Below are 19792 nucleotides of genomic sequence, written 5' to 3' on the forward strand. Positions count from 1 at the left end.
TGTGTGGGCCAGTCAGCCTTCCCTGCCTCTGCTCACCTGCTGGTGGGACGTAAAATTAGCATGTGGCATGAAAAAGTTTGGGAATCATTGCCTGAGGTTTAAATTTTCACAAAAATCCTTAACATTTAGCTAGCTATCCACTGAAACAGGACCAAACAATGGTTGGACTTGATTTACTGTGCTTTGTTGTAATTCCATATTTTAAAGTTCAGGTTTTAGAGGTGCTTGGGTGGCTCAGTCAGTTGAGTGACCGACTCTTGATTTTGACTCAGGTCATGATTTCACAGTTTGTGGGTTTGAGCCCTGCCCTGAGCACCGCGCTGAACGTGGAGCCTGCTTGGGATTCTCTCTCTCTCTCTCTCTCTCTCTGCCCCTCTCCCGCGCTCAAGTTCTCTCTCTCTCTAAAATAAAAAATAATAAATAATAAAGTTCAGGTTTTAGAAAAACAATCTGCAATTTGCCTCTTCACTGTTTTCTCTGCTAATTTCCACTCCAGTGAAGCCAAACTCAAGCTGACTTGTTTTGGGAGGAGGCTCCTCACATCCTCCCTGCCAATCAATCCATCACGCTTCCCTCACATTGATTTCTACCTTCCCCCACAAAAGTCTATAGTCTCCAGCGTCCCTCCAACAGCTGGGGCTGCCTGACCAGCATGGTGAGCTCATCCTCCACAGCCCTGTGGTGCTGCACCCGGACCCTGAGACCAAGGACAGCTACCTTCTCCTCTTCAGCGACTGGCTGGTCATCACCAAGCAGAGGTAATTTTAAGACTGTCACCGTGTCCCTCTTGGTTAAAAGGCAATTCCTTCCAGGTCTGCATCATCTCCCAGTGCCATAAGGAGCTGCCCTTCACCTGGCAAGTAAGGCCAAGAGGCTGCATCCCTCGGGCAACATCACATATGGAGTGGGGAGAAAACTACACAAGAGGCATATAGGAAATCCATCATTTAAAAATAAATCCTACGTGAACTAGGCCTTTTGGTTTGCTTACAGATGTAGTGTATTCTCAGCAATACATCTGAACTCAGAAACCTAGAAACTAATTGAGTTAACATTATTACCACGATAATCATTCTTCTCTTTGGGAAAATATGCAATTATACTTTTTCAATATTTGCATTAGATTAGGGGAGGCTAGGTCAACAGAAGTGCAATATTACTTTTCTTGCCTGTAGGACAACTGTATACTTGCAATGTCTCCTCTCCATTTTTCTCCCACTCCCCAAAACATGCATGTGCATGTATATACGTGTGTAAGATGCAGAGGCATTCAGGATACTTATCCAATCTAATTCATCATGGTTTCTGAAACAAGAGTTCCCACCCAGCACATCTTTTTTTTTTTTTTAATGTTTATTTAATTTTGAGAGACAGGGTGGGGGGAGGGCAGAGAGAGGGAGAGAGAGAATCCCAAGCAGGCCCTGCAATGTCAGTGTAGGGCCTGATGCAGGGCTCAAACTCACACACCGTGAGATCATGACCTGAGCCAAAACTAACAGTCAGACGCTCAACCGACGGATGGACCCAGGTGTCCCCCACCCAGAGGATCTTTACAACTGTCCAGGCAGTTACTAGTTAAGGCCACTGATGGAGCCCAAACAATGCCTTACTTCCAGGAACTCAGGTTGTTAACTTGAGTCTGCAGAGCAAACACCCCAGGTTGCTGCCTCTCACTGGCTCTGGGCAGAGACGGAAGAGGGACCAAGGGGCCTTAACCACATTCCCCACTTAGCGCCCTCTCCCTCCCCCGCCCTTACAATTTTGAAATGTGAGCTCCACCCAAAGGAGAAATGGGAACAAGGGTCACCCACCAACTAGGTAACTCCTGCACTGTTTCAGGGAAGAGAAGAGGGGAGGGGGCCAAAGAGCCTAGTAGGCTGCAAAGAACACCATGCCGTGGACGCAGCAGAGTGGGAAAGATGGCAGCTGGGCCAATGGCCCATGAGCCACCCCGTAGGCAGCGCCCACCCCTCAACTCTCCCTGCCCTGTACTCCTCTCCCCTTGCTTTGGGAGATTCCTCTCCTCTTCCCAGAAGATCAGGACACTTAAAGGAAATTAAAAGCATCCTCTCTTCAGGGGAGGGCTGCTGGCCTCATGCGGTTTCCAAGGAAGCTCAAACCAGGAGCCACCAGCAGGCTTTGGGTGCAAAAGAATGTTCCAAGCCTTTGTAAGGGATACAGGGGCCAAAAGAACACTCAGGGAGCCAGAGGGTGTGATCCCCACCGCCCACAAACAAACCCAAGGTGCAGTTAGAACCCCAAGGCAATAATAATATGGAAGAAGGTTACCCTGGAGTCTGGTCAGGAAAGGACTCCTCTGGAAAGGAGTCTGCCCGCCAGCTTCAGAGTCCTTCATTGCCAAGACACAATCAAGAGAACACTAGACTAGAGAGCATCACGGAGCAGGGTCCCGGGGAAACACCCACCCTCACCAGGCACTTGCAGAACTGAGTACCTATCCACAGCCTCACACGCCTTGGCTCGCTTAATCGTCACACCCATTTCACAGAGGAGGTGAAGCTCAGAGAGACTGAGCGCTTGACCAAGTTCTGCCAGGTGGAAGTGGCGGAAGCAGGCCTTAAACTTGCATCCTAGTCTCCAAGTGCAACTCTCTGTCAAGGCACCTCCCTCTGGTCCTGGAGGGATCAGAGGTGAGTCACACTCCCCAGGGGCACTCCCCAGGGGCACGTGCACATCACAGAGGATTCTGGGTGTTTTTCAGAAACAGGCACAGGGAATGTGTGCCAGCCTTTCAAAAAGTCCACACAGGCAGAGAAAAGCCCGGGGGAGGGCGGGATGGGCGTTGGGGGGAGATACAGACATTAGGGATTCATCAGGGAAACAGGGGGGGCCCCGGAGGGAAACCTCTGAAATCCAGGGTCAGCAGCAGGGTCTTTATACAAAGCATGGCCCAGAACCCTGGGAAAGACGGCGGGGGGGGGGGGGGGGGGGGGGCTGCTGCTGTAGCAATGGAAGAAAGGACCCTATTTTGCATGATGCTGATGACTGTAGCCACACGGGAAAGGAGGAGGTTGTTAACACTGTCCTCCCGCTTTATAGCAAGAAGAGCACTTGCGAATTTTTCACTCTCATTTGATTTCCCTTGAAACGTTCTATTTTAAGCTTTGGGGGGGAAATGTGCCACATTTTAAAGAGCTGCTCGCATCTAGCCCCAATGATTATTTTTTCTAGATGCTTAGAGATTTCAAAGAATTCAAAACATCTGGCATCCTGCCCCCTGATCCCTCCTGGCCAGGGGATGTGCTGTGTTTTCAGAGCCCCGAGAAATCCCCCGGGGTCACAAACAGCGGCGGGGAAATCCTGACCCTCTCTCGGTCTCGAGCACAAAAGATCCCGAGAAAGGGAAGCGGCCGCTCCCCGCCGGTGGCGGCCCGGACGCTGCGCAGGCGCGCGCTGAGCCTCGCCCCCGCCCCCTCCCTCTCTCTCTCTCTCTTTCGGACGAGCCCCTCCCCCCCCCGCCCCCCCCACTCCTCAAAGCCGGCTCATCGTCCCCGCAGTGGAGCGGGGGAGGGAAGGAGTGCGGGCCGCCGGCGTCTGTTGCAAAGGACAGCGAGCTGCGAGCACACCTCGCACACGCAGGGGGCGCCGTGGGCCAGACCTCGCCGCGGACCTGCCACGTGGCGTCAGAGCCAGCCCGCGGGTCCAGGACTGAGCCTTCGCGCCACTGCTTTAAAAGGATATGAATACAGGAATCCTTCCCTGTCACTTCCCCAAAGGAGAATCAGGGCGACAGCACTTTGGAAGATACATCACATGTCCCCACACTCTCCGTGGCTCCGTGGCCTGGCCCTGTGACCCACCTTCATCCCTCCCAGTGGGTCTGGCTCCTCTTGCCTCCTTACCTCCGTCCCTGCTGCTCTGACCACCGACCCCTCTTCCTGTGGCTAACTCGAACCCTTGCTTGGAGATGTGGCCCAATGCACAAATCATACGCTTGGGGACAACACTGCTGAGACTGAATCTCTCAGCTCTGCCATTTGCTAACTATAACCTACGCGCTACGTGCCTTGATTTCCTGGTCTGTAAAATGGGGATAAAATGGTATTTATCTTACAGGATGGCTTGAGAGGAGGAGGAAAAGAATGAGTACATGTAAAAGGTTAGAACAGGACTGGCACAGATGTTCTGTGTTTGCTATGAAGAGGAACCCTTTCTGAAGAGTTTTCCAGGAAGGGTTCTGAGGCCTCACCCTCAGTCCAAAAAGAGAAGAGATCTCAATCTCCTCTACTAGCCTAAGAGTTAATTGTTAATAATGTAGTAGCTAATCAATACTGGCGTGGGTTGAAGGGTCTCCTCTGCCTATGGCTTCCTGCTGCACTCTGGCGATGTAAGACAGAGAGCCCAAGCTCTCAAAGAGTTTATAATGTAGCAGGAAAGTTTATTAGTCTGCCCCCCTTGATGGACAGAGGGAAAGAATGATGGCTAACTCTTGAGTTTACTTTAGTTTTTGTTGGTGTTTTTGTTTTTTAATTCAAAGACTGAAACTCCTATGTGTTTGGGGAATGTATCCAATTTATCTCATTTAGAGTAGAATGTTCTGTATGTTTTTAGGATGTATTTGGAAGCATATTCAAATATGTATAATGAGGAGCTATTTTAAAGAAGTGTTATTGTATTTTTACAGGATTTGATGTCTGATTTTTAAAGTATTGTGGAACTATGTATGAGCCACATAGTTATTTTCAGATCTGTGTTATTAGCATCGGTGAGTGAAGATCTATGGTAGCCACAGAAATTTATTGACAAGAACATACCCTTTGCTTCCACTGCCAGAGGAAAAATGCTTTCGGTTGCGTTTCACTATAAATAGTATGAGATACAAAGAAGTTAAGTGTATTTCATAACCTGCCCAGATGGTTTTGAAATCTCCTTTTACCCCTGAGGCAGTCGAAGTTCACAGTTGATAATTACCAACTCCAGTACTGGCTTACATAATTTGCGGAACCCAGGCTGAAATGAAAATATGGGGTGCCTTGTTCAAAGAGCAGAGCATGAGACCACACATAAGTACCTTTGGAACATGGGGACCCACGTGACTGCACAGGTCATATGTCCTCATGGCTAGCCCAGCTGCCCTCTTTTATTAATTTAATGTATTTTAACATTAACGTCATTAACATACTTAAGGAACTTTCAAGCTTAACACCTTTGCTTGACATATTTACCAATATTTAATAACCTTCCCTTTGCTTCACAGATCTTTTTTCCAAAAATCATATTTCAGAATAAAATAGATACATCTTCAATATTATTTTTTAAATAAGAGCTATATAAATGCATTTCCCATGTTTTCTATAAACTTAAATGATTTTAACTGTTTTGGGCTGAAAAATGTGACTTCATTGTAGATTTCACCACATGCCCTCATTCACACGTTGACATAGCCCATCCTGGCTCCAGCAGGACTGAAAATTGAGATTGCTTGTGTCTGTTCACTAAAATAACAGATATCTATTTATTTCCCATGCTTTTCAAAAATTTACTCATCAAGCCTTATCCAAAGCAGCACATTTGGAAAGAGAAATTTTAGGGCCACCCGGAGAGCAAACCTGCTGAATATCACAAACACAACAGTGTCTGCTCACTTTGTGCCAGGCACTGTTCAGAGCCCTTCACTTGTAGTAACTTGATTAGTTCTCGAAAAATTCCCATCAGGTAGGAAGTGACATCCCATCCCTTGTACCAGAGTCTCTTCTTAGACATAAGCCAACAAGTCCAGCCACACTCAAAAGGAGGAAATTAAGCTTCACATTTTGGGAGAAGATATACTGAGGGAATCAAGAACATATTTTTAAAACCATCTCACCGACATACAGATCATATTTGAAACCAAATGACACCAGATAAGATCACCAAAAGAGTGAGTATGAAGAAAAAAGGAAAGGAGACCACAGTGTGAGCCCTTGGAAACTTCAACATTAAAGGGTGATTTTCTGTTTTATAGATAGGCAAATGAGGCATGGGAGTTATGCAGCTTCCCGAGGTCACCAAGCCAGTGAGTGGTGGAGCTGAACCCAGGACTTAGGCATTCAGGTTTCAGAGCCTGCACACTTCATTTCTGCTGCCCTGAAGGAAACCACCAAGGGCCAAGTTCGGCAAATAAGCAGACTAATGGAAGTGTATAAACTGATATTTGCCATTTTGGTCTGGTGTGTAAGATCCATAAAAATTATTTCTTCTTGAGTTATTGGCCTCAATGTTTCTTCCCCCAGATGATGGCACTACTCATATAACCATTCATTCATCTATTCAACAAATTTTTGTTGAGCATGTCTATATGTAAGGTACTATTCTAGGCACTTACGGGGCAATAGAAAATATCTTATGGGGCTCTTACGGGGCTTGTTTTCTAGCAAGAGGCAATAGAAAATATCAGATAAGAAACATAACAAATGATCTAGTATGTTGGAAATTGCAATGGGGGGAAAATAGAATTGCGTAAAAGGAACTGGCAATTCATACCAGAGGGGAGGCAGTTCCAATAGTGAAGGGAGTGAACAATACAGGCCTCATTGCAAAAGGCAGTTTTGAGCAGACATATGAAGGAAATGAAAGGGTTAGCCGAGGCATCAGGAGAAAGAGCCTTCCTGGAAGAGAAAACAGAAAAGCAAAGGCCTGAAGGCTGGAGTGTGCCTGGCATGGTAAAGGAGCAGCCAGGTGGCCAATGGGCCAGGAAACGAGTGTGGGAGGCTGAGAGGCAGTCAACAGGTAACAGGTGCCAGGTCAAGCAGGGCCTGGTGGGCCCTTAGGAGGACCTGATTTGTCTTTTTTGGCCAAGTGAGATGGTAAGCCATTGAAAACATTGTAGCAGAGCAGTACTGTGATCTCATGTGTGCTTTAAAGGAAGTACACTGGCTTCTTTGCTGCAAATAGCCTAGGGTCAGGGGAGATGACAAGGGCAGAAAGGAGGAGAGCTGTTAGGAGATCACTGCAGTAATCCAGGCAAGGGACAATGGCGGCTAAGCCCAGAGAAGGTGCAATAAGTGTAGTCCAAGGTGGCTGGATTCTGAACAAACTTTGTTATCAAACAAAGGTGGCCCTTATCAGAGATAAGGCCAATCTGCCAAATTTGAGGCAGAGAGAGAGCAAACAAGGACTAAAATCTCTTGGTCCAAGAAACCAAAAGGATGGAGTGGCCTTCTACTGCAATGGGAAAGACTGGGATGGGGTAGGTTCTGGATGTGTGAGATAAAGCAGTCCAGTTTTGGACCTGTTGAGTTTGAGATGATTGTTAGACATCTGGAAGAAAAAGTGGGGAGACAGATGGATACGGGAATTGACTGTATTATGTGTTGCTAGGTAATAAATTACTCAAAACGTAGCAGTTTACAACAACAATCATTTGTTACCCCCAAGGTGTCTGTGGATCAGGAGTCTGGGAGCCACTCAGCCAGATAGTTCTGGCTTTGAGACTGCAATCAAGGTGTTGGTAGGGCTGCAGTCTCATTTGAAGGTTAGTTTGGGGAAAGATCAGCTTCCAAGTTCACTTACATAGCAGTTGGCAGATCTCAGAAGATACACTTCCATGTTCACCCACATGCCTGTTGGTAGCCTTGGATCCTCACCATGTGGGCCTCTCACAACATAGTATCTGGCTTAGCTCAGGATGAGTGACCCAAGAGACAGTGAGGAATTATTCAAAATGGAAGCTGATGCCTCTTTATAACCTAAACTTGGAAATGACCTTCAATTATTTCTGCCTTACTCTATTAAGTAGAAGCCAATCAAAAAATCCCGTTCACACTCAAGGCAGGTCAAATTAAGCTTCACCTTTTGAGGACAGATATTCCAAAGGATTCCTGGACATACTTTTAAAACCATCACATCTGCATACAGATTATATTTAAAGCCATGAGATTGGATAAGCTTACCAGAAGAGTGCATGTGGGGAAAAAAAGAGAGAGAGAAGGGGACCAAGGATTGAGTCCTAGGAGGTTTCAACGTTGAAAGGTTGGGGAGAAGATGAAGAACCATCCAAGTAGGTCAAGAATGAGAGGCTTGTGAAGTAGGAAGAAAACCAAGAGAGTATGATGTTTTAGAACTGAGTGGAGAAAGTGCATTAAGAAAGAAATAGTGGTTTACTCTATCAAATGTTGCTGGTAGGTAGGGTAACCATTTACCCTGACTTGCTCAGGACCATCCCAGCTTCCTCTGGTTCTGTTCTGGTGTTGTTACTAATAGCGCCCTCTTTTACTCTGAAATGCAGCCCAGTCCGATAATGAATTATATGGGCATCCCATACATAAGTCAAGTAATATGAGTACTGAGATTTGGGAATTGGACCAGGCAATGGAGAAGCCATTGGATAATCAGAGGGGGATCATCTAGTAAGTGACTTGCTGTGACACATATATCAAAATCCTTTTCTTTCAACATATTTTTCTATTAAAAGTTATTCACAAGTTATATAAAATATTAGCTAATGTTAGCATAACATGAAATAACACACCAAACTGAAATAAGATTTTACAAATCACAAAGACAATTTGCTCACTAAGTTTCAACCCTTCTCAATCACTACTTGATGTAATCACAGATTATGTTAAAGTTTGAGTACAGCTTTAATGCAAACTCACTTTATGATTTGGCAATCTTGAGAAAATTATGACTATCACAAAGCTACAGAATTAATGGATTTTTCTTGTTGAAGCATAATAATTTGACAAACTGGCAAAAAGCCATCGTCAATGTGATCCAAATAGATAAAATAGAAATAGACATCCCAAGATTCATATTTATTCATAATTATCCATGAAATGCTTTTCATTTGATAAAATGTATAAAAAAGCTCTAGGTATGGCTTGTCCCCGACTTCCATGGCTGCCCCTGCGCTTACCTTCCCTGCTGGCTACTTAGGAAGGGATGACCCTCTCCGTACCCATCTCCACTTAGCCTGTGCCAACTTTGAATAATGTTTGTCATTTCCTTCACACCCTGCTCTGGCCCAGAAGCCATGTTTATCGCTTTGCACATCTTAATATATTTCGTTACCAACAACAGCTCTGTGAAGTCATGTGGTTCCTGTATCACACTTTGCGTATTTGCTCAGGTCACAGAGCTACAGTACCACCTCGCAGTGCATTATCTTTTGTCAAGTGAAGTTACTTAAATTATTTGCCTTTGTTGAAAAATAAACCCTGGCTCATTTTTGGCACTTTTAAGAAATGAAAAGCTGATATTAACTTTCATTTTACTTATCTGGGCTTAGATAATGTTTTTCTTGGAGTCATTGGCTTCATTGAAAAAGGGATCTCCATCCACAGGAATAAGATATTATCTTGATTGTTCAGGTGTACACTGATGAGGGAAAAGACGGAAGAAATGAAAATTTTGTAATAAAATCTTTCTAAGTATTTTTTATCCGAGTAGTGTTCTCATTTTAACTACCAGAAAACTATGAAATGATTGTATTCATAGAGGATCCTACCTTATAGGTATCAGCCCTCTGACTGTGAGGTTCTATCTAAGGAATCAGCTTGGGGTCATGACTGCATGACCACTATAAGTGCAGTTGGGTGCCTTTCACAAGAGAGTGTCACACTGGAAAATCAGCTCACTGGGAAAAGGCAGCTGGGGAGCCAGAGTGTGACACAGAGGGTTGGAAACAGACCAAAAACCCAACACTGAGTGGTTACTGTAAATTTTTTACCTAGTCCAGTACCTAATTTTATCTTTACAACCACCTTATATATCAGGTACTCTATTAGTCCACTAATGTCGTAAAACTAACATGGAACAGATTATCTGAAAACACAGTACTTTATAAAAAAACAAGCACTTACTTGCTCACCTATCTGTAGGTCATCCAGCATCTGGCTGACCTAGCACCCACAATAGGGTAAGTTCAGGTGTTCCCCAGCGTCTCTTATTCTTCTGGGACCGCAGGACACTCAGGGCATGTGTTTCTAATGGTGATGGCAGAAATGCAAGGGGTCACACCCAGCCCCACGAGCACGTTTCATGCCTTTGCTTGTCTCATGTACACCAACATCCTATTGTCCGAATAAGTCCAATGGCCAATCCCAAGGTCAAGAGTCAAGGACATGCACTCTGCCCACCAGGAGACCATGTCAGGGGTGTTGATGTGTAATTGTAGTACAGGGTTGTGAAGACTGGGACCAATAACTAATCCAGCACAGGTGCTATCAATATATTCCTCTCTAAGATGAGGACACCAGGAGAGGTTAGAAGACTTGAAGACTCACTCCCCTTAACATTAGTCCCCCATTTGTGGGACTAACGTTAAGTGGAGATGCTGACATTTGAACCCAAGCAGACCAGCTCTAGACCCCAAGCTCTTACACAGAGTAGCTCAACAGGAACCAGGTGAAAGCACCTGTGGGCCAGGGAAGACACATTAAAGGTCAGACATGGAGTGGGAAAAGGCCTGGGGAAGGAACAGGCCAGAGTCAGCAGAAGAAGGAGGCGCCTGGGTAGTTTAGTCAATTGAGTACCTGACTCTTGATTTTCGCTTAGGTCATGATCCAAGGGTTGTGGGATCGAGTCCTGCATTGGGCTGTGCTGAGCGTGGAGCCTACTTGAGATATTTCCTCTGTCTCTCTCTCTCTCTCTCTCTCTCTCTCTCTCTCTCTCTCTCTGCCTCCCTCCTCTGCTTGCACTCTCTCTCGAAAATAAAAAAAATTTTTTAAATTAAAAAAAGGGGACAGTTGGGTGGCTCAGTCTGTTGGGCGTCTGACTTGGGCTGAGGTCATGATCTCGCGATTCACAAGTTTGAGCCCTGCATCGGGCTCTGTGCTGACAGCTCAGAGCCTGGAACCTGCTTCAGATTCTGTGTCTCCCTCTCCCTCTCTGCCCCTCCTGTGCTCATACTCTGTCTCTCTCTCAAAAATAAATAAACATTAAAATTTTTTTTAAAAAAATTAAGAAAAGAATCAGCCTAAGAGGAACCCGGCCTGTGCTGATCTCCCATCTCCCCAGGTCATTTATACACAGGCTTGTCAACTGCACCTGCCCTTGCATATAAATTAGAAAGTTTATGCTCCCAAATAGAGAAGTTACTCCAAAATCTATTTTCAAAATTCCACTAGTTATCCAAAAGTTTACTCTTTTTATATTTTTCTTTCATTTCAAGTTGTCTGCAATGAGTAAAACAAAAGTGCAATTTATTTATGTAAATAAATATAGTCTTAAAATATAAAATGTAACTAGTATTTTCCACTATTTGAGAATTGGTTCATGGGATGTTTTTTTGTTATAATTTGAATAGGTTTAAATATATTTGTAGCTCATGGGATTCCAAAGGTTTTTACCTTTTACAAGTATTAAGTTTTGAGAATTTAATTAGAACCTAAAAATCTACTCCATTTGATTGTCTAGGACAGGAATAAATTTCAACTGCTTCAAAAACTGTTTTCTACATATTTGTAACTGATTTTGTATGCAATAGATGAAAATGTAATAAAATCTATATCACTTTTTTATTTTAATAACTGTACATTAAATAAATACTTTATAATAAACATAAGGGAAGTATAGGGACGTCTGGGTGGCTCAGTCAGTTGAGCATCTGACTTCGGCTCTGGTCATGATCTCATGGTCCATGAGTTCAGACCTGGCGTCTGGCTCCATGCTGACAGCTCGAAGTCTGGAGCCGGCTTCAGATTCTGTGTCTCCTTCTCTCTCCTCACTCTCTCTCTCTCTCTCTCTCATTCTCAAACATAAATAAACATCAAACAAATTAATAAAAAAAATAAGGGAAGTATAGTTCAGACTGATGAGAAGAATTTTTTGCTTTTTAAAATTTTTAATATTTTCATTTTCCATTATAAAAAATTGTTCCACTGTGGGCAATATTGCTTAAAATTTCAGTGAAATACAATCAGTCACCTTATTCTATTAATCACTTATTGCTGACCACGTCAGATCATAAGAGGCTAATGGATTATGAAACAGCAATTGGAAGAAAATACCATCGAAGGAAAAATGACAATTTTGTTTAAATCCTAAAATAGATTGAGTTGTAACTATTTCATATGTAGATGATGCAACACCAGTGCTTTCATGGAAACAAAATGAATTCTCATGACTGACATCATTGCACAACTGATCTATTCACCCTGGTTCACTGTGAAACTTATTTCTCTTCAGGTACAGATAATAGTATACACAGATTTCATCTTTGTTTTCCAAAATCTTGAAATATAACTGTGGTAAAACTTCTGACCATACTATTAAAATAAATTTACTATCAAAAAATAGGATCTCTTGTTTGACTATGAGATATGGAACTTTAAAACTAGCCTAAGTTCTATAGTTCACATCTTAAATGCAATTATCAGAAAATAAGAAAATTATTAGAAAATAATTATTAGAAAATTAGAAAAGCAAAATTAAAATGCACCTTGATGAGTAGAAAAAAGTACAAAGAAAATCAAAAGTTGGAAATAAAAGTTTTAAAATGTAAAAATAGAAATAAAATATCTAGTTTGCAATAGCAAAGAAAATCATTAGAACTGAGACACAGATCTCAGAAAAATGTTTAAGACCTTTATAGAGAACATTTTGATTAAATATGAAATAAAAGAAGACTTCAGTACTGGTGAGGTATGCCATATTCATGGATGGGGAGATGAATCGTGAAGCTCTCATTTCTCCCCCAAATCACTCTGTCATCGTTGTGCCGATCAAAATCCCCAGGGGATTTTTTTAAATAAAACTGCTTCTTAAATTCTTAAATGTGCAAAAACAGCCAAGACAAATTTGTGAAGAAAAACAAAGAAGGAAGAGAGGCTCCAACATCTACCATCTACCAAAACAAAATATAAACCCATAGAAACTAAAACAGATGTCTTTGGGCAGGCACATTATGGAGGGTTGCTTTTTCTCTTGCTTGTATTTTTTTTTCTGTATTTTGAAAGTCGCTCCCCTCTGAAAAGAAAATATACAGCTGACCTTTGAATAACGCTGGTTTTGGCTGTGCGGGTCCACTTATACACGGATTTTTTTTTACAGTATGGTACTGTAAATGTTTTTTATCTTTCTTATGATTTTCTTAATAACATTTTCTTTTCTCTAACTTACTTTATTGCAAGAATACAGTATATAATACATATAACATACAAAATATGTGTTAGTCAACTGTTTATGTTATTGGTAGAGCCTTCAGTCAATGACAGGCTATTAGGAGTTAAGTTTTGGGGAAATCAAGAGTTATACGTGGGTTTTTGACTTCTGGTGAGTTGGCACTTCTGACCCCGGTGTTGTTCAAGGGTCAGCTGTATAAAATAAACACATCTAGTTACTGCAGGAACAAAACAGAGGTAGTAGAGGAGCTGAAGAACACATAAGGTGATTTTCAAACACACTTAGAAATATCAGTGCAGTGACAGCTGACAGGTGGCCACATTAGGTGTGATTCAGCAAGCCGAATATGCGATTCTCTATCTAGGCACTAAGGTGACATTTCTGCAAGGTACCTAGCAACGTTCGCATCATCACAGACTACCTGCCAGATGGGGAGATGGATTCATAAATTTGCAGATTTCAATTCCACAATTCACAAAATTGTAGATTGCAACGTTACCATTTTCACATGAACAAAATGTTGCTAAACCATGTTGGTTATAATAATCCAAATGAGGGACACCTGGGTGACTCGGTTAAGCATCCAACTCTTGATTTCAGCTCAGGTCGTGATCTCAGGGTTCGTGGGATCAAGCCCTGCATCAGGCTCTGCACTGACAGCATGGAGACTGCCTAGGATTCTCCCTTTCCCTCTCTCTCTGCCCCTCCCCTGCTTGTGCACTCTCTCTCCCTCTCTCTTTCTCAAAATATATAAAAACGTTAAACAAATAATTCCAAATGAAATCCACTTTACTAAAAAACCAACCCTTTCAAATTTTGTTTTTTAATGTTAATTCGAATGTTTAAGTCCTTTTTGTAGAACATATAACTAGCACCATAAATGTGGGATATTTTGTTTTCTGCCACTTCGCAGGGGCACCCTTTGGTGTGCCAGCTGCTGCAGGGGCACTGCCAGTTTCCAGCCCGGCTCTGGAGACAACAGGTTCATGAGCCAAAGAAATTTGCTTTATCCTCTTTTCTTGGGAAACGCGTGTTGACTGAGAAGTTGCTGGACTGCCTCCCCTAGTTGAGGTGGCCAGCTTTCGCGGTGTGTAAACAGAGTTTTGAAGGGAACATGAGCTCTGGTGACAGTCTCAATCCCTCTCCTGTAGTTTCTGGGCTCTGTGCGTGTGGGCGGGCACATGTTCCCTCACCCACAAACTGAAGTCATCGAATTCCCTTGTAGGGAACTTAGTAAACATTTAATGTGAATGTGTCAAGTTCTTGGTGCTTCATTTAAAAACTGAAAGTAAGTAAATTTTAAGAATAGTATGGGGGGGGGGTGTAACTAATTCAAAATCCCTGTAAGGTCTTTTGGTTTCTTGTTTTTGTTTTTGTTTTTCTTTTAGTCACGGATTCCCTTCTTCCAGGTCTGTTTTTCACAGGAACTCCTAAATGTAAGGATGAGGGAAGTTGGTTGTAGGGTGGACATCCCCGTCACCAAGTGTGGACCGGGAGAGGGGCTGGGGCCGGCAACACGGAGGGCAGCTCCCCTTCCCCTTCCTCTCTGCTCCCTATTGGTGACACATTTAGGGGGCACTGACAGGAATGAAGGTTCGGTTTACAAAAAAGGCCCTTGAGACTATTTCTTCCATTCAGTGAACACTATTGCCCTAACTCAGAGCAAGGACAGAGGGAAAGAAGGGACCTTTCCTCTCCCAGAAGCTCAGTGTATTCCATGGCCCTGTATACACAGGAGAAGCCCATGACCCGTCCCCTGCCCGGCACTTTCCCACTAAAAGACGTAGGCAGTGACCAGCCCAGTGTCCACAAACAGACCACTTCCTGCGGTGCCCAAGGTGGGACAGGCCCAGAGTTTAGATGGGAAGGGATGGGGAGGGTTCTGGGTTACTCTTAGGCTTCTTGAAGGTTCTGCACCTCCTGTCACGTACGGTTAAAGCCTGACCTGAAAAGGACCCCACTGGGTGTCCAAGTCCATGCTGCAGAGACCTTGGTCGGGTCTCTGTTTCGTTAACACAGTGAACACCGGCTGCCTACCTCTGTCTCCCGAGAGAAGCTGAGGAAGACACCCGTGCTGGACCCTGAAACCTTTTGTGTGCCTACCCGTGTGCCTTAATGCCACCGTTCGTGGGTTTGGTTCCTGTGGATTGAGGGACACAATACGAGCTACCATTTGATTCTGTGTTATATGCCAAGCACTACGATAACATTTTTATATTATTTCTGTAATCTGACCCTCATAATCTGACCCATCATTGGTATTTTTCTTTTCAGTGTGTAGACGGGGAAGCCAATTTTTGGGTTACTTCTTTACCTAGAATCACAGCACAAATAAACAGTAAGGTTGGGATTTGAACCTGGTTTGCCCCCAAGCCTATGCTTTGGACTCTACATGGGGCCTCATGGGTCTGGGCTCAGATGTCAGTAGTTAATCTGGGCTCGACTTTTCTGATATAGCTAGTGAAAATAACAAAACAGAACTTAAGGAAAAATTATAAAATAAAAAATTGATCCCAGGAGGCTGTAACCCAATTTTACCAAGGATGCCAACTAAAGGGGTCACTTGAATTTGCCTTCCCCTGCTCTCTGCTGGACAGCCACATGTCCTCTAAAAGCATCTCTTATGTCTTGGTGATCGAAATGTCTTTCTCTATAAGAGACTTTATCCTTGAACGGTCCAGGGTTAATATTTCCTCATTGCAGGCCTTTGTTCGGTTTTACTAAGTGCCAAGTGTTTTTATTTTCTATAAGCTAGGAGCCCTAGAATGCTGTTCTCTGTAACCCAGAGGAAACCCAGAGTAAGGCCAGGAGGGACGATAGGGAAAGATGACACCAGCTTTACCTTTCGAAGCCCATTGTGTCTCTGATGACTTCCAACTTCCTCCAGGAGTTTCCACGGGGGCAAGGTCTACCTGCAAATGTATGCTGGTGAGACAAACACTAGAAGTGAGCAAATGAAATACAGGAGCCTAAAACTCGTCACCCTCCACTTAGGTAATGCCTATCCTGAAAACTCAGGGGGTATGTATATATAAGGTCAAGACAGAGGGTCCTCTTTAGTGAGGGATGAACATTGTGGCCCAGACAGAAGCCAAAACTCCTCCTTCCCCCAAATTCATTCATTGCTGAGGCCATGCACCTAACCCGTGGCCTAAGTAGTTGTATGCCAGGCCCTCCTCCTCTCTTGTACTGACGGTTGCTCCCTGCCCAGCCCGATTTCACCTTCCAGACCCTTCCTCTAAGACTCTGACTCCATCAGGCCGCCCGCCTCACCTCTCTTCCATCATTTCCAATTCTCACTGTCAAACACCATCTCCAGTATCACAAGCCTGCTGCATGAGGCCCACCAACTTTGTATGGCATCGAGGACACTTCTCTCTGGTCTGACACACACCTCCAGCCCTCTACCCCACCCTCCAACGTGTGCACAGGAATGCTTACAGTTTCCAAAACATCCTGTGCTCTCCCATTTCTGGGCCTTCACCCTTGCTGACACCTCCACCAGGAAGTCCCCTGTCCCCCATAACTGCACTGAATGGAGACGCCTCCTGGGCTGGGTGAAACTCATTCACTTTGAACTCCCACCGAGCAGGAGACTGACAAACTTTCTTTGGAAAAGTAGAGAAATGCTGACCCAGTAAGGGAATTTAGTTCCCATGGAATCACCATTTCAGCCGGAATGTTTCAAAATGGCCATACAGGGCAGCAGCGTGGCAAAGGGCAGAAGCTGGGGGCTCAACTGGACCTGAATGGAGTCCCATCTCTGCCATGGGGGACGCCAGTCTCCTCTTGTGTAGAAGGTGAAGGGCAGCAGAGGGGCCGCACAGCCATGGTGGGAAGGCTTGCAGAGGAAATGACTGGCAAATGTTTATCACAGTGCCAGGTACAATAAACGTCCCCAATAAATACCGGCTTGAAAACAAATGCCTGGATCCATGAAGCTCTAGTTTTATTTGTGTTTCCTTCATCGCTCACAAATCAAACTCCTATTTGAGAAGTGCTTTCCCTTTTCTGTGAGAAGGGGCCGAATGCCCCCTTCCTCTGTGGAGCTGGGCTTGGGTAGAGAGACCTGTGCTGGATCAGCGGGGTAGGAGGGTGGGCGGCCACTGTGGGGTAGGCCCTGAAATCGGGGGGTCTGGAAAACCCATGGTTTACCACGGAAACCACGACAGGACCTTCACATTCACACCCAGCCTGCCTTCCTCCCCCGGGCCTCCCGAGCCCCCTCAAGGGTAGGGACAGAGGCCACTGCTCCAGCAGCTAAGAAGCCCACTCTGTGGTTTGACTTTTCCTGTCCTCCCACCTGCCACCGAGTGGGCCGTGGTGCTATTACTCAGGTGCTGCCTCTCTTAAAGCTCAGAGGCAGCGGAAATCACAGACCCCGGCAGCTTCTGACGGCTCCCCTGATGTTCCGGCATTGACGTTAACTAGAGGCCAAAATGTTTTCCACCAACTCTGCTCCCTTCTCTCCTGAACACAGGAATTTCTCTTGCGATGGCTTTTGAGAAAAGAATGGTCCCATTTGTTTGAGAGGAAAAAAAAATGGCTGCACCATTTCCGCCTAACAGCCACATCTCTTAAGGAGCGATTGCCATTATCCTACTTTGAAGACCTTTTAGCACGGGCCTTAAAACTGGATCTCTGTGGGCGCCTGAGTGGCGCAGTCGGTTGAGCGTCCGACTTCAGCCAGGTCACCATCTCGCGGTCCGTGAGTTCAAGCCCCACGTCGGGCTCTGGGCTGACGGCTCGGAGCCTGGAGCCTGCTTCCGATTCTGTGTCTCCCTCTCTCTCTGCCCCTCCCCCGTTCATGCTCTGTCTCTCTCTGTCCCAAAAATAAATAAACGTTGAAAAAATAAAATAAAATAAAATAAAACTGGATCTCTGATGCACAGTGATTCCTGCCCAGCTTTAACATTAGAATCCTACTCATTTGCCTTCCTCGGCTCTTCTGGAAATCAGCTTCTCACACAGCTCTCTGCCTCCCAAGTGCTGCCCCAGAAGAAGCACCCAGAGAGGTCAGTGATCATTCCACTGGCTAGACAGGATCTCATCTGACTTAAGCAGGAGGCATAAAGCACTTAACTCAATTCCCAAAACAGGAAACTGATATTGCAAATAAATAAATAAATTGTTCACATGGGTGGTCATGGAGGTGACAGGGATGGATTCATATTTTTTTTTATTACCAACAAGCTTTTGTTGAACTTAACCCTGTGCCACACATGTGCTGGTCCCTGGGGGGGGGGGGGGGTACACTGAGGGGATTGTGACTGTGGGGAAATAGGTTCTACTTACATAAATGGATTAGGAAAAAGCTTAGGACGTGGAGCCACCACCATGGGGTGAAAGTGTCCAAGGTAAGCTAGCAAGATATTGTAATGGGATCACAAGTAACTTGTTACATCACCCGCAGGAAATTACTTTCCATCTGACACCAATATACTATTGCACTCTGATCACAAACTCCACTTGCCCCCTAAACCCTTTGCTTCTTACACACATAAGTTAACGATTACTATCTGATTGTTTTCTTCATGTTCACCACATGGGTAATATCTTGTTTTCTTCATGTTCACCATGTGTGTAAGATCTTGAGAGCTCAACAAATACAGAAATGAAACCCCTGTTCAGGGCTCTTGTCTCCTCCCAGACATTAGCCTCTCTCTCATATTCAATTCTGCATCCACTCTCTTGCTGGACAAGAAAGAACTCCAGACTCATAGCCTGAGACATGTGACCTAATTGGGTAAACATGAACAACGATATATCCACTTGTCTTTTTTGGAACAGCAGTCCAAGCCTCAGTAGATGCTTCAGTTAAGAAGGTGCTGGGACTTAAGACTGGGAAACCAGTACATCTCATCATCTCCATCTTGGACATTCATACAACACAACATTATTTAAAGGGCTAAGAAGTCTTGCAATAAAGAATCTCTTTAACTCTTTGTGTCAGTCAGGATAGGCTAAGTTATGCTGTAGGAAACAAACAACTCAAATATCCCTGTGGCTTAGGACCACGAAAGTGTATGTCTTTCTTGTGATACATGCCCCCTGAGGGTCAGCTGTGACTGCTACAGGACACGGGCTCACAGAATATGCTCAGTCGCACACACAGCTGGTCACTATGTTAAGAGAGAAGAGATGTGGTAAATACACATGTGGTGTGGCTCGTCTGGCTTGAATTGATGGTGATATGTGCTTTGTGGCAGACAAAAGACAAAGGGAATATTCTGCCTGGATGTGAACAGCGAACGGGACAGAGCTGGTTGGGCATGCCGGACACAGGACTCCCTCCCACAGGAAGGACCTGGCATGAAGACCAGACCATAGCAGTTTCTTTAGGAAGGGACAAGTAGGTACCATCAGTCTAGAAAAAAAAAAATCCAAGATTTCTTCAAAGTAGTGAGGAGAAGGCAGGTGAATTAGGCCCAGGCTACATACAAACAGAAAGTTGATTAAGTCAGAGGGGAAGAAGCTGTTCTAATGGGTGTTTCCAGTAGACTCTCTACCAGAGATTTGGGAGGTTTTTTTTTTTTTTTAAACATAGAGAGGACTCTAATTTCAATAAGGAATCTGCGATTAGGCTTTATCCTTACAGGAAACAATAAACTCCCCTAATATCTGCTGAGACAAGCCTATACAAACAGGAAGAAGGATGCCCAGGGCAAATGCTCACTAAACTATTTTACAGTTTACAGGACAGGAGGATGGAGAATTGTCATAATAC

The 19792-nt window shown here is 44.4% G+C and overlaps 1 long non-coding RNA gene across 2 annotated transcripts in view; it reads right to left on the reverse strand.

The window, feature by feature from the left end:
* Nucleotides 1-3495: 3495 nt before the first annotated feature.
* LOC128315458 (uncharacterized) overlaps nt 3496-19792 on the reverse strand; it is a 97716-nt gene continuing 81419 nt past the window's right edge. For both annotated transcript variants that reach the window (XR_008298230.1, XR_008298229.1), the window contains exons 3-4: nt 15908-15977; nt 3496-9318 (exon numbers count right to left, since the gene is read on the reverse strand). This is a non-coding gene — a long non-coding RNA (uncharacterized LOC128315458). The remainder of the gene's footprint in view (nt 9319-15907; nt 15978-19792) is intronic.

Source organism: Acinonyx jubatus, chromosome B2 (assembly GCF_027475565.1).
Source record: "Acinonyx jubatus isolate Ajub_Pintada_27869175 chromosome B2, VMU_Ajub_asm_v1.0, whole genome shotgun sequence".
NCBI classification, from domain to species: Eukaryota; Metazoa; Chordata; class Mammalia; order Carnivora; family Felidae; genus Acinonyx; species Acinonyx jubatus.